Here is a 14,902-nt window from a genome sequence, read left to right as displayed (position 1 = left end):
GAATAAAAGAAATAATGGCAGACCTGAATTCCTTGCCTTTCAACACGAAATGCTTTGTCCCTAACTTGCACATACCATGACTGCCATAAAAATATATGGTGTTACACCGTTCTGGTGTTTCTGAAACACATTTTAATGGGGAGTGCATGCCACAGCCGTTCTCCAAAGAGCGGTGCTGCACATCTGTACCAGACAAAATTATTTGCAGCTTCAACCAGCGCGACCGTGTCTACTATCTGTTCCATAGGAGATGCTTTCTTTACGAGTGCAGAGTTACCAAATCGCGTTCCTCACTTTCTCAACTGCCGCCTACTCTTCACGCCTTCTCTCCGCCGCTGGCTGCTGCCGTGCTGCCCGGCCCTGGCGCTGCCGGCGGGAGGCAGGGGGAGCCCGGGAGCAGCGGCGGCGGCCCGGCCCGGCGGCGGCGAGCCCGGCAGCAGGCGGGGTCCGCGCCCGCCCGCCCGCGCTGACGTCAGGAAACTTTCGGGGCGGCCGTGGCCGGAGCGGGCGCCGGGAGCGGCGCGGAGAGGCGGCGGGACGGGCTGCTCCATCCCCGGCAGGTACGCGGCGCTCCGCGCCCGGCGGCACCGCGGGGCCCGCGCCGGGGCAGCCCCTGCCCCGCGGCACGGAGAGGGGCACGGGGGTCTGAGCGCCTGTTGATCGCTGCGGCCGAGCGCTGCCCCGGGCTCCGCTGCCCCGCTCTGCCGTCGGCGCGGAACTTGGCAGGGACGGGTGCCGCGGCGCGTTCGCGGGGCGAGCGGAGCGGGGCTGGCGCCGGAGCAGCTCCTCGCTCCCGCGGGTCCACCTGCGTGGCCGTGCCGCTGCCTCGGGGTCCGCGCTCCCCGCTCGGGGGCCGCCGGCAGCGGCTGCCCCCAGCCCGGCACCCGCACGGACCCGGGGGTCTCGGACACAGGGGTAGGGCTTGGTGAATTTTAAGTAGCTGCGAATAATGAGCCGCCTTTCATTCGGGGTTGGGGTTTTTTGCCCGTTGTAAGTACAGTAAAGCCTTTATCCGAGAGGAGGTTTTGTTTTCCCCGTGAAGCTCCGCCGTGGCAGCCCAGCGGTGCTGGGCGGCAGCCGAGCTCGCCGCTGGGGCTGCTGAGCGCTCAGTTGTTGTACTAGGGAGGATCATCGGCTCGTAACCAAACCCAAACCACCGAGATAATTTTAACTCCGCGTGTATTGGGAGGGTGGAGTGCTGGAGGAGTTTGCTCGATCATCATGCGAATAGAGAGAAGTCTGAGCAAGGACTGCAACTCTGCCTTGGAGTCAGGAGGGAGATTCAGGGAGAAATTCTCAGTTTCAGAGGGTCTAAAAGTTGTATAACAATTAGAGGAACGTGTGAAAGTATGTTGTTAATTTAATTTCACTCTCCTTCTCATTTATTGGGGGCACCGAGAGTCAATCAAAGACCTGTAAAGGTTAATTGTATTCTTCATACAAAGGAACTGTCTCCCTTCTGAAGAAATAGATTTCTGGGGTATTTTTTTGAACTTGAGACGCTTATTAGATTTCTAAGTTAAACAGCATGCATCTTTTAAACTTTCCAGTTCCTACAGTTCCATTGCAGTTCCAAGTTCTTAAAACATCATCTTTATGGAAAGAAGTTATCACAAATAAAAAGATGCTACCCCCCACCCAAAATAAACTGGAAACGAAGCATACATGAAGGTGATTATGAAAGTGCTTTGAATATGCAGAGATTCGTATAAATTATAATAGCAACATATTTAGTTTATTCAGTATAAATATAAATAAGCATTTGTATTTGTGTGTTATGTGAATAGCTCTCCTTTTATTTTCCATGATTTTCTTCCCCTGTATGTTAGATGAACATCTAATGTGAGTGGTACCTTTCAGTTGTTGTAGGGATAAGCAGTACTTCAGAGCCACTTAGGGTCTTAATCAAAATAAGACAAAACAATTTACCAGAAAGGAAAATAATATATTTTTGAAGGTCAAGCTTCTATTCTTATGGTCATTTCAGAATGAGCAGTAAGTATTGCTTCAGTTGTAGACTTACTTGGTTGATTTGTCAATCAGTAATATTTCTAGTATGTCAGGAACAACTTCAAATATTTAGAAATTATCTACTTGAACAGAAAGAAACAACAGAAAGGGGAAAAATAATTTCATGATTATTATACATACATATTATACATACACTTTTCTGGGATGCATTTTAAGTGTGTGTAATTAACGCGTTAGTAATTATAGATATTATTAAAGGTGTATGTTTACATGAATGGCTTGGATAAAGAGAGTGATTTAGGGATTAAAAGCCTGGTGTTAGGGCACAGTGCTGAAGTGTGCGAGGGAGAACTTTGGGTTATACTTTCAGCAGAGCTACAGTGGGAGGAATATCAACAAAAGGGGGCTGGAAATAAGCAGAAGCAAATACGTCTCTGGTTGCCTGAGAAGTTAGGATGACATGATTGGGTGTGTCTTGTGAGTGATGAGTACAGAAATTAAAGTTATTATAACAGTGAACTGTGATACAATGTTCTGTGTAAAGCATTTTAAATCTCATAGGAAATCCCCCGCTACTGGAGGACCAGCAAGGAGGAAGATGTAGTTAACAGAAGTGAAAAACAAGAGGGGATGTTACAAACTACTGGTTTGTACTGCCTCCTTAGTTTTGGGAGGTAACTTTGTAACCTTTTTGAGGGTTTTTCTAGAGTTCAAAGATGGTGCATCTACTGTTCTGCAAAACACTTACCTGATGTGCCATTTCAGAATTTCTTTCGCATGCTCATTTTAATTTGCTGGTCTATTGCATGTAGGCTAAGTTAAATTTCATGGCTCAGTAGCAGTTTGTAAACATTGTTAGTAGTGTATAATGTTTGTAAACATTGCTGGATGCTCTAAAAGTCATAGTCAGGAGACCTGCATGAAGCACTTGAGAGGTCTAATACAATAAACTGGAATTTGTATTACAATTATGGAATTAGTTTTTCCTCTTGAGATAATCCCTCAAGAGTGTAATGCTTGAACATGTCATAAGAACATAATTAGAACTACCAGCTGAATTAATTAAAGGGCAGCTTCAGCTTGAACTGGGGAACATATAGCTTGAAAGAGAACAGAGTGGGAAACTACCATATCGCTAAATTTTGGTCATACCTAGTATGGCTTTTGTCAGGATTCTCATTCTGTCTTTTTTTTTTTTTTTTTCAAGAGAACAAATAAAACACTGAGACCTGAAAAGAACTGCAACTCCCTCAGACTTTTCAGGTATTATTAATGGTGGAATTCATGGCAGAAGTTGAGTCTGTGTTCCAAGTACATCAGCTCTTGAGACACGGCAAAAAGATCATTAGTTCATGACTTCATAGAGTTGTTGCACAAGAATATGCTAATTGGGCAGAAATAAACATTTTCCCCATTGCCTTTTTTTGCCTTACTGTAATCTGATTTTTGAAGGGATAAGCTCCCTTAGAGACTCAGGTTGTAATCCAGAAAAGAGCAAACAATACTGGCCCTGTTAGAACACACAGTGCCTCTGCATAGCTACCTAACAATGTCCTTTTTGCTTCTCTTACCTGCAGAACGTAACTATGCATGCAGATATATCTGTCAATATCTTTGGAAGTAATTTCCTTCCTAGTATCTCCCGAATCCCTGAGATCAGAATGTTGGCTTTGTTCATGCAGATAGCTTTGCTACCTCACTGCCAGTGCTCCCCTGAACATTCCCTATGACTTAAATGCTTCATCAAGTTGTTCTGTGGCTTTGTTGTTGTGGGATGGCCAACTACTGCCACTGAATGTGTAGCCTTGATCTGGGTTTACAGTCACAGCCCGTGCTGGTTAGGGCTGGGAGGAAGAAGGAGGTAGGCTTATTTAATGATCTCTATTTTGTGGTCTGTCCCCTGAGGATAGTAGTGTCATCACTGCCCACCCTTTCAATCTCAGATATGTAGCTGTGGACCTTGCCTGTGCCACTCTGTCTGCCCAGGGGCACTACAAAGACTCTGGGGATGGTCAGTAGTAGCTCTTAAGTCTTAAAAATGTGTTTTATCAAGCATTTTTAATGCACCTAAAATGCATTTCTAACCTAGGCTGCAGCTCCACTGCACTTAATGAGCAGACAGTCCTCCCATAAGGACCCCCTTGCTGTATGGTTTTAGAGAACGTTTGTAACACTAAACTGAACATCAAGAGTCCAAAGTGATTTTTACCACAGATTTTATCCAGGATCCCAATAGAGAATTTATCCAGCTGAAAACACATCATGAATTCCCAGGAAATTTCCACTTCCATTCGTTCTCTCTTTGGCCAGTTTAAGCAGATGTTTTTATCACCAGGCTAAGAGGGCGCTCCGAATTGAAATATGATTGTTTCATCAGGCTGAGGTGACTTACGTTTCTGATGTGTAATTACATAGCAGCAAAGACAGAGAGAATGTAGAATTTTGTAGCTTGAAGGAAACAAACGTATTTGTAGATCAGACAACACCTGGGTTTCTGAGAGCCATCTAAGTAGTTTTCACTGAAGCAAGAAGCAGAACTCAGGCTGTAACACCTACAGTTTCACACAGACTGCTTGATCATTTGGCAAAAAGCACTAGAAAGCCTCTTAGATTAAGACACTGGATTTTTTTAACTTCTGCAATATTTTTTTCTGTTTTGAAGGGCAGCCATTAAAAAATTGTCATTTTAATTCCAGAGTGTGACATATTTATCTTATTAGTATATAATCACTTGGTTACTATTGCATTTATTTAATGTTGCACCCTAAGCTTGAATATTCTGGTTTGATGAGAACTGAGCTGTGTTTTCTCCATTTACTATATCACTTGGAGTTATAAAGATTCAGCAACATCTGTGCAGCCAAATGTTTTTCTGTGTATTCTGTCAGCAATACCTGATCAACACCCCTGCCTTGCAATGGTGTTCACAAGTGTAAATTGGTAAACAATTCTTTTAATAATGTGCTGGCTGGAGAATGCAGCTGGCTCTGTTGACAGAGTTAAAGTGGGGTTTTTTTTGGTCACCAGAAAGTTGAACTATAATCTGTGGAAATTCTGGTTATTCCTGTGCTGTACAGATATCCTGAGGAATGCAAGTAAATAACATTTCTATGTTGAAAAATTTGGAAATTATTAGGCAAATCCTTTGCCACTCAAAAGTGTGTGATGGCTGTTTCTAGCTTTCTTTATTGCTTTGTGGAGAAGGCTATGTGGGTACTCCAGTACTTGGAAATAGATATGGATACAGAAGCCTTGTATCTTCCATCTTCTCATAATTCCCAAAATAACATGAAAGCTGTAAAACTGCATGTAAATTCCTCCTTGCTTTCAGATAGAATGGAATTTATTTTTGACAACTGTGGAGTTCTCTGGAATATTTTAAGTTCTTTAATGTGATTTCTTTTTTTCAATTCTTCCTCTGCTCTCTCCATCCCCTTAGTTTTAATGGGGAAAATTCTGACCAAAAGCAGTACCACAGTGTGCAAATCAGGATTCCCCTCTTGTGACATTTAATATTCTCTTTTGTTTCCATTTTTCTTCTTTTACATGCAGATGTCCTATCACATTGTGCTTAAACTTTCCAGGTGATCTACTCTAAATCCCTGTGTCCCTTAAAGGCTTTTTCAGAGATCTCAGCAGTCTAGGCAAAATCAAAATTGTTTTCCACTAGTCAAAAAGCTGGGATGAGGTTGCTCCTGCTGTGGAGAAAGATATCTGGAAGGGAGGTGGTTGCCCATTCTCCCCTGGGTCTTGCAACTCTCCTTGTGGTAAGGGTCCCAGTGGAGTGCTGGTTTCTTCATCTGCAGACTGGGTCTGCTCAGCTTTGGCAAGTCTCTTCTGTGATAGTAATTTACGTCTGCTAAAGTATAATTATTGGCTTTCCTGCACACAAAAGTACTCCTGATATTAATTAATATGTTTTCTCTTTTGTCAGATTGGGAGCTTTTTTTTTAGGGTTTGTGTCTGTGTTTGCACATCTTTTACAGAAGGTGTCTCTTGAAACAGCAGCATTTTTTTCTTAATCTGTTGTGAAATCTTCTGGAACGTATCACTGAAGTGAGGTAATGAGCCTAGATAAAGGACTGTGTTCCCAGTAAAATAGATTATTTTTCCTGCAGTCACATCTCAAAATGTTGTTTGGAACAGCAATCATCTTTGCATGCCAGTTACATTAGGAGTTGTTTAAGAAAGTTTCTTGTGTCTTCAAACCTATTTTTTTAATGTCTGCCCAGGCCATCCTTCCAAATGCCTTGCTGTGCAGATATGTGCAGTCTCTAATGCCTTCTTCCTACACGCTGTGTTGGCAGCTGAGTGCATTCAAAGATCATGAGTCAGGTTCCCTAAAAAACAAAATATTGAAAATAATGAAATTTAAAATACTACAGGCTCCTTGTGAACATTTAGTATTGTTTTCCTTCTTTAAAGCTTTTTCTTTACACAGGTATGTAGACCAGAACTTCATTTTGTATTAAAAACAGTTTATTTTTCACACAAACTCCAAATTTTAGGACTTGGGTCTTCAAGAAAGTCTCTTGTGAGGCTTGCCCCACTGCTGAAAATTGCAGCTGATAGCTTTTCTCTATTTTCTGCTTCCTGATTAATAAAGTGGCAGAACCATCATTTCCAAAGCAGAGGACACTTGGGATCAAAGCTAAAGGTGATTTCATGCTGCAGGGTGTCGTATGCCCAAGTCATACCTGCTTTAGAGTAACTGTAGTTAAGATAATTGTGTGGAGACTTGTTAAAGCAAAAGTGAGAGGTGAAGTGTATGTGGAAAAGGATGCTGAATCTTTACTTGGGATAGAAAATAGCCAGCAGAAAGTTTGAGACATTAACCCCCACTGTGGTGCCTCTTAATCTGTTTCACATGTGTAAGCTCTAAAGTAGAGCCTACTGTGGATTTGTAAACAAAAAGGTCTTTAATGTCTGAGAAAAGGACAGTCTTTTTCTTGATTCCAGCGGCCTAGAAATTGCATTACTAATTTTGTGTGTTACATGTTGCATTAATATTCAATTTATCATGTTGAGCAAATGGGCTTAGGATGGAAGAAATACTTTTTCAACAAGTTGTGCAGCTGGAGCAGTTACTAATTCCCTAATCTTTCTGTGCCATGTAGTAATTGCACTTAATTGTTTGCTTTTGCTGTGTTTTATGGTGCGAGATGCAGTATGTCAACACTGCTGAACAGGTATGCCAGTGTGAGTAATGCTCATATTCTTGAAAGAGAGACTCTCCAGGTTTCACCTGACTGGACGAAACAGCTCATGTCTAGCTACCAATGCAGTGCTTCATACATTTTCTTGTAAATCAGAGTTTGTAGCTGTTTTTTCTTGGTGAGGGGTTGGTTTTGTCTTTGTAGGGAGGTAAGGTAGGAGAGGAGCCAATGCCCGGGTCTGGGAAAGGGACGTGCAAAGTAACATTTTCTTACACAGCCATTTGAAACTGTTAGTGTGCTAGTGGTTAAAATTCTTGCTAAATTGCTTGTGGTCCTTCTACTTCAGTGGGGCTCTCCACTGTTAATTCTACTTTTTATTCTTTTAAAAGCACATTAGGTTTCTCTGGAGACCAAAAGAACTCACCTAGAAGCATTCCATCTTGTAAAAATGATTCTTCCCTCCCATCCCATTCTGTGTGGGGAGGTCTGTTTCTGGTTTAGTCCCCATGGATTTGAAATTGTACCTAAGAAGCCAGCCAGCCTTGGAGAGGGCACTTGAGAACTTTAGTTCCCAGGCTAAGTTCTCTCAGGGCCTATTGCTTCTGCCCTAAAAGACAGGGGAATCTGCAAGTTGTGATTTAATCTGGCCATACTGACTGGCAAACCCATGTGTTTGTCACAAGCACTCTGCCATTAACAGCAAATGTGATAATCTAAAAGAGCATATGAGCTGTTTATTGTTTTCTCTTTCAAAATTAGGTACATCTCCCAGAGGTCTTGGTTCCAACCCCTGTGTTTTATGGATGAGGATATTGAATGCAGCTATTATGCTGTTAGGTTTTGTATTAGTAATTTTCTCTGATATGAAGAGTAATTCCTGAATCCAAATCATTATCTGGCCTTTCAGCCATGCCACACTGACTGATGTGCTTGCATGGGTGATAGCCCCAGCTGTCAGTACAGATATGAGGTGCTGTTTTTCACTGGTTTTGACTGGGGCGGTATGAGATAGCTGGTGGCCTCTGCAAATCTGCCAGTGTGGAAAGCTTGGAGCAAGCAGAGCCTACATGGGTGTTGCAGTGATCTGTCAGGAAACTGAAGTGCAGTTGACAGCACTGCTGATTATTTCTCTTAGAAACAAGCAGGTGTTTGCTTGGCTTTGGTACTGATTGGCAAGGCAAAAATGATTTAAATGCACAAGTGACAGTGCTGCTGTGAGGAAGGAGGATTTATGTCACGGTAGGCAAGGACAGTGTGTTGTACTTCTGAGGAACTGCTTTAATGCCTGGTGTTCTGTATGGTGTTCATTTCTCCAGTCTTGCACAAAAGTGGAAATGCTGGTTTATTATCCACAGCAGTAGATGTAAAGTTGTCACTCTGCTTAGATTTTCGCTTCTGTTGTTGGGTGTTCTGAGGAGGAGAAGGACAGGGTGTGACTACTTAGCAATAATACGCTGTCATGACACCCAGTTTCATGTAGCTATCTAATTAAAATAGATTATTAAGAAATAAGATTATCCTACATGGGCATTTAGCATTAGATGGCAAGCCTAGCATGTACATGCTAATACACATACTTAACTTGTTTCTTGTATAACTGATAGCTTTCAGTCTTCTCTGTTTTCAAAATGTACAATTTGCACCTTAAGTTCTAAACCCAGCCTCAGACTCATAAAAGACTGACATGCTTTAGTGAAAAGTTTGCAGTCTTCGACTTGTTTTTCCAAGGCTGAATATAATAGGATAAAGGACATCTTAGGAGCAAATGTTATTTTGTTGAACTAGAATGCATTTACAAAATATCTTTATCTGAATTTTATTCTCATATTAGTCTGTTTTGTCTTTTAAATTCTCAAATTTCATAAATAAAACAACAACATAGTCTTTATTTTTAAATCTCAATGATGGAAAAATCACTCTAATCACTATAAAAATAGATGCAACATCATTTTCTTGTGTATTTTATTTGAAGCCAGATAAGAAAATTATGTAGAGCTAATAAAAATGAGAGGAGGCATTGTGTGGGTAAAGTGAATAATTTTCAAGTGCTCATGGATGAGGCTTTTGATGAAGTGCATCTTGTGTAGCCTGGTGTCAGCCAAGGTGATCATTTAAAATGGAGTAGAAGGATGCTTCTACTGGAGGCTCTGTCACAACAGAGGCTTTTTGGGGAGACTTTGTGTGATTCATATACTTTGTGTGTCCAGATATCTTTGCTGACCACTGATCCACTGATATGTTTCAGGATTTCCTCATCTGTTTGGTTTGAGTCTTAAATTCATTTCAAACTCCACTCCTGGAAGAATCTGGGGTACTTCAAGCAGAAGAGCAATATAAGAATGAACGGTCACCATCTAAGCTCTTGACATCCAGAATTCAGAGCCAAGTCATGTTTTGATGACTTAAGGATATTGTACTTTATTATTTAGCATTTTTTCTTACCATTCCAGGAGGATATCCTGAGTTTTTATAACTTAATGGCTTATGAAGAATTCCTAAATAAGACTTTCTCCCCCTTCCCATTTTGGAGTTGTGTTTCCTCTGAAGCATTGTTAGACTTGATTAGGATCTAGGAAATTTTTGAGTAATGAGTCAGAAAAATAAACAAAATCTGAGCAAGCAAAAGGTGGGGAATGGAAAAGATTTCTGGTTTAGATGAGTTTAAGTCCTTTCAGCTTTAAATTAGAGGTATAGTTTCCCTCTCCTGCATGCACACCTTTTCCTTCCTTTTTCCATGTCCCTTTCCTCCTCTTGCCCTTGTACTCTCAGAAAACCCCAGGAGAACAGCTGTGTTGTGCCTTGCTGAGATGGCTTTATGGGTTATTGCATATCTGTAGGATATATGTGCTTCTCTAAAAGGCCCTGAAGGGAGAGCTTTCAACTGTAACAAATCTGTCCTGTAAAGGATGGAAAGCAGTAAATTTGCTTATAGTTGTAAACACTAGTAATTCCACAGCAGTCCCTTATGTACCTCTTACTTGGAAAATTATCTTTGTTGTGATTCTGTCTGCTTTTCACTTTGGGATTTCAGATTTTTTGACATTGAAACTGAGCCGTGATTAGAAGGTATGAAGAAATGGACCATAAAATAGATGCTTAGTGAAAGATAAGTAAAAGCATACTTGATAGGATTAGTGGAATATACTTAAGATGTGTTATTTTGCTGGCATACCCGTGACTGCTTAACCACTAAAATAATCTGTTGCTGTTTAATCCAAATCAATTTCATTTGCTAGGTCATCTGGAAGTTACTGAATAAGTTACTTAGTTGCCTAGCCAAATGGTAGGGGAGAAAAAAGAAGTCAAACTACTGAAGAAATATGTCCTGACAGTAAAGAAAATAATAAAATGCTAAGGATCTCAGTTCTGAAGGAAAAAGTGGTTGGCTGGAAATAATTGCTTGAATATTTTGAATTCATTATGGTGAATTTTGCCAGATGCCTTTGAAGAATTATGTGTGTTATTTGCTGTTCTGTTTCTTGTGCTTGCTGCAAGGCATGTGTACTTCTGGGTAATTTGATCCTGTTTGTTTTTGGTCTAAATACTTCTTTTTCCCCCAGACAGCAGTTTTCAATTGTGTATTATTTCAGCTGCTATTTGGAAAATGTGACACAAATATAAGTCCCAGGCAGTGTTTGTCTAAGGTAGAATTGTGTTTGTCTAAGGTAGAATCAAGTGTATTTCTTCTTAGCTGACAAACTTGGCGGAATCTTGATTTATCTTGACAGATTTCTGAAATTTGTGTTTCACAATATACCTGGGAACATTTTACAAGGTAAGATCTTCAAAGAGATGTTGCAGCTCAAATACATTTGTAGCATGTCTGGAGAAAGCAACTTAATAACTCTGAGCCTCAGACCCTGGGGAAGTGTGAAGGGCGGGGAGAATGTTCTCTGCTCGCTCCTATCTTGTCGCTTATCTGGAAATGAGTCAATTATTTGAGTCTGCCCTGGCATGTGGATATTAGGAAAAGTGGTACACATGGCAAAGAACTGGCTAGTGTGAGAGCTGAAATGTGAAAAATTGCTTTATGAATGATAGTAATTTTATGGTCATTAGTTCTGTTTTGTGTGCAAGAACCCTGCTCATGTCTATGTGACTTCTCGGGGTGTCACCCCGCAGTTGTGGGGTCATTGAAGTCATTTAGAGTGAAATGATGCTCCTGAGATGGTGGTTGAAACACTTCTTCATATGCTGCTATCCTCTTACTGTCTAGTGCACCTTTCTTTGGGTACTGGCTCAGGTATTTTTGGTATGGGAACTGGATCAGGTATGACCAAGAGCTGGGAAGTGGGAGGAGTAAATTAATTTAGACATGTTCAGTCTGACTGTGGAGCAACAGAGATGCTTTTCCTAACAGACGTAAAACTCAGGCACTGGTTTGTCATACGCTGATTTCCTCAGTGCTTGCAGTGTAGCTCTTGCTGACACAACCAGAACAGATATATCCCCAGGGACATAGTTTCTATCTGGCCTTGACTTTTGTGCTCTTCAGGGCACCCCACTTCAACAAATGAGGATCAACAGTACTATAGTGCAGAAAAGTAGAAACCTCGTTACTATATCCAGTTTATTTACCTTTGTCTTGAATCCAGGTTCCTACATGTGTTTATTAGGAAGGTTTCTTTTGTTTTCCTGCTGAGCTCAACCAGAACAAAACAAAACAAACAGAAAAGCTTTTTTCTTGGTTCTCAGCTCTCTTTAAAAATGAGCAATGTATTGACTTTTGAACGCACCAGAGCTCACTTTATCTATTAACTAATAACAGAAAAGAAACAGAAGTTGCAGCAAACAATGTGGTGGGTCTGTCCTGTCCAGTGGCTGTTGCCCCTGCACACCCCCATTTAAATATGATATTGCTAAAGATAGAATTTTGCCTTTGAACCTCCACTTTTGTAAGGTCTATCATAGCGTGGAACAACCTGCCAGAACTTAATTGCCTTTTGGCAGATCTTCTTTTTTCAGTGTTTATGGTGTTGCTGGTGCTGGAAGAGAGGAGGATTCAGGTGTTCAAGGGACTGATCTTGAAAAAGAAGACAGACCTTTCAAACTGGGTTTTTTTGAGCTAGTCTCTAGTGGAATTGGGCTGCAGCAGAGTAGTCCTATTTTTCCTTTTGCCTCTCTCTCTGGCAATGATTTTGGAACTTGTTGGAGTCCTCCAATAAAATTTTCATGCATTTCACAAAATCTGATGAATTGTTTGAAAAGAGAGATTGATGTCACTGACCCTGTAGGAGACATGCAGCTGACTGGAGTACAATGTGGTTGAAACAGTGAATTCTTGCTCATCACTCAAATGGGCTGAGTTTTAGTGGCAATTACCTGTAATAAAGCCTCTGATAAAAACTTGGTTTTTTTCTTGGTCATGAAGATTAGTCCATTAAGCTCTATCATAATGGATGCAACCTTTCCAGCACTTTGTTTTGGAGCGGCCTTATAGGTGCACAACATTGTGAATTTTATTGTGAATTATTTATCATACTCATGCAGTTCAGTCTTCTGTTATTTATCTTCTATTTTTATCACATTTTAACACATTCTGTTTTCTTGAAACTTTTGCTTTAGCCCTCTTCAGTCTGTTTTTTCAGTAGACAGTCTTTTACTCAGTTGTGCTTCAGCAGAATTAGCATGTCACATCCAATATATGTACAGTATACATAAATTTCCTTGTTTTTCCCATGTCTCTTCAGTGTTCCAGATTTTTTGGCAGTGGGCTATCAATCAAATACCTTATCTGTTTTTCTATGGAATTCTCAGTTTGCTGTAGGTGGCCTCTGTGCATTCCATATGCTCCCAGAATCTGCAGCCAAGTTTTCTTACAAATATTCCTTCACAAATCTGGACAGCTTTAAAGCTGCATAGTTTGGTTGTGTTCAGATGTCATTTTAATATTCTTGGTCCAGCAGTATTCTAACCTCTTCCTCTAACTGCACAAGATTCAGACTCGCTAGGGGTTTTTTTTTATTTTTGAGGGGGTTATGGCTTGGCATGCTTTGGTGCTCTGAAATAAAACCAAAAACTAAAGGAGGAAAACTTGTGTGCTGCCTCTGTCTGTGTTCCCCTTGCAAGAAGCTGTGTAGTAATGTCCATCTTCAGGCTTTGAAGGTTACTATTACTACATGAAAGAATTTTAGGATCTTGTTGTTTACTGGGTTGCTCCATCAGCTGTGCTTGTTTGATTGGTACCTTTTCTATACAGTAATTCTGCTGCTTTTTCTTTGATTTTTGTTAATTTTGTCCATGCTTGCACGGATTTATTTTCTTCTTATGATTCATTTCAATTGGATAAATTTTTAAAACATTAAATTTTGCTTTCATGTGTTTTTCATGTGTTTTAGCTGCTTTTTTTCTTTATATTCTCCATTATTCCTTTTATAACTCTAATTCTCCACCACATCTTGGAAACTGAATGTGCATGTGCATCTGCATCTCCCAGTTCATTCACAGAAGTTAGTGATAACCTATATGACGAAAGGAAGAATTGGAAGTCTGGAAGAATATCTCCACATTTGTTCTTTGTGCCCGATCCCTGGAATTGCTCAGGGAAAACAAGGAATAGGTGTGACTCAAACAAAGAGGATGCAATTTCCATCCCTATGGTGTTTCACTCTTTTCCTCTGACCACTTTGTGCCTCTCCACAAACTCAGATTTCCATTTCTCATGTACATGATAGGTGATTGAGATGTACCAAGACCTCCTGGGTTTAAATATGAGCTGGTGTTCTCCTCTGGATGGGAAGATGAGTCCTGCTCAAAATGGTTTTCCTTTCATCTGCTGCATTGTGATGATCTCATGGATGGGACATTTTTAGCCTCTTGTGATTTTTTTTCTTTTTTTTGATTCTTAATATGTTTTACAAAGGAGGCTTTTCCTATTATTGTTCTCTTCTGTGATGAGAAATACAAATGTCTTGAAGAAAACACTGTGTATAATTTTAGCTGAAATACACTGCTGATCTAAAGACCAAGCAGGACACTAAGATGTGAAGTGATAATATCTCAAGTTTCAGCAAGTCTTTTTGGAGATTTATGGTAACTGTTAGGGTCTATATGCTCAAAATGTGTTTTTCTCCATTTTTCAAGTAGAACAAGGAAACAACCATCCAACTAAAAAAAAAAAAAAACCAACAAAACTGTCACTTCTGTCATAGCAATAATCATAGTTGTGGGGGAGGTTTTTACTTTGTTGGTCTGTTTGTTTTATATGCAATATGAGTGAATGGAATACATTAACCCTGATGTCCTGGACTTTGAAATAACAGTGTCATCAGTGTCCTGCTTCTTTTCTAGTCCAAAAATGCACATTGAATGTGCTGATACCTGTGAAAGGACAATATATGGGATTGTACAGAACTCTGGATTTAAAATGAAAAGAATATGATGGAAGATTTCTTTGTGGTGAAACAAGGATTAAAAGACAGCTCCTGGCCCAAACTGCACAAGTGAACAAATTAGATGTTTTTATGATGCAAATTGGGACATTTATGGCAGAGAAGTAAAGGTTTTTCCTTTAAGCTTCATGCACCTATATCTGTTTAGTCCATTGGTTATATTGTTGACACAGCTTGAATTTATATTTATTGCTTGAAAATAGAAAATATTCTTAAGTCTTTCTGCATATTATATTCTATATGAGCACACAATTCAGTGTTTGGGCTCTAGATAGCTTCAATCAGTCTGCCTAGTTGAACTGTATATTACAGTCAAAAAATTATGCAAAATGTCTATTTTTACATTTCAATATTTCTACTTTTTATTGTCTGAATACTTGATCA

The 14,902-nt window shown here is 40.3% G+C and overlaps 1 protein-coding gene across 3 annotated transcripts in view; it reads left to right on the top strand.

Annotated features, from left to right (window-relative positions):
* Positions 1–463: 463 nt before the first annotated feature.
* The window catches only part of GULP1 (GULP PTB domain containing engulfment adaptor 1), a 145,670-nt gene continuing 131,231 nt past the window's right edge, over positions 464–14,902 (top strand). For all 3 annotated transcript variants that reach the window (XM_050976787.1, XM_030241596.2, XM_030241592.2), the window contains exon 1: positions 464–560. The gene's annotated coding sequence lies outside the window, so the exon portion shown is untranslated. The remainder of the gene's footprint in view (positions 561–14,902) is intronic.

The sequence above is a fragment of the Serinus canaria genome, chromosome 7 (genome assembly GCF_022539315.1).
Source record: "Serinus canaria isolate serCan28SL12 chromosome 7, serCan2020, whole genome shotgun sequence".
In the NCBI taxonomy this organism is placed as follows: Eukaryota; Metazoa; Chordata; class Aves; order Passeriformes; family Fringillidae; genus Serinus; species Serinus canaria.
This window is presented reverse-complemented; position numbering and strand designations above follow the sequence as displayed.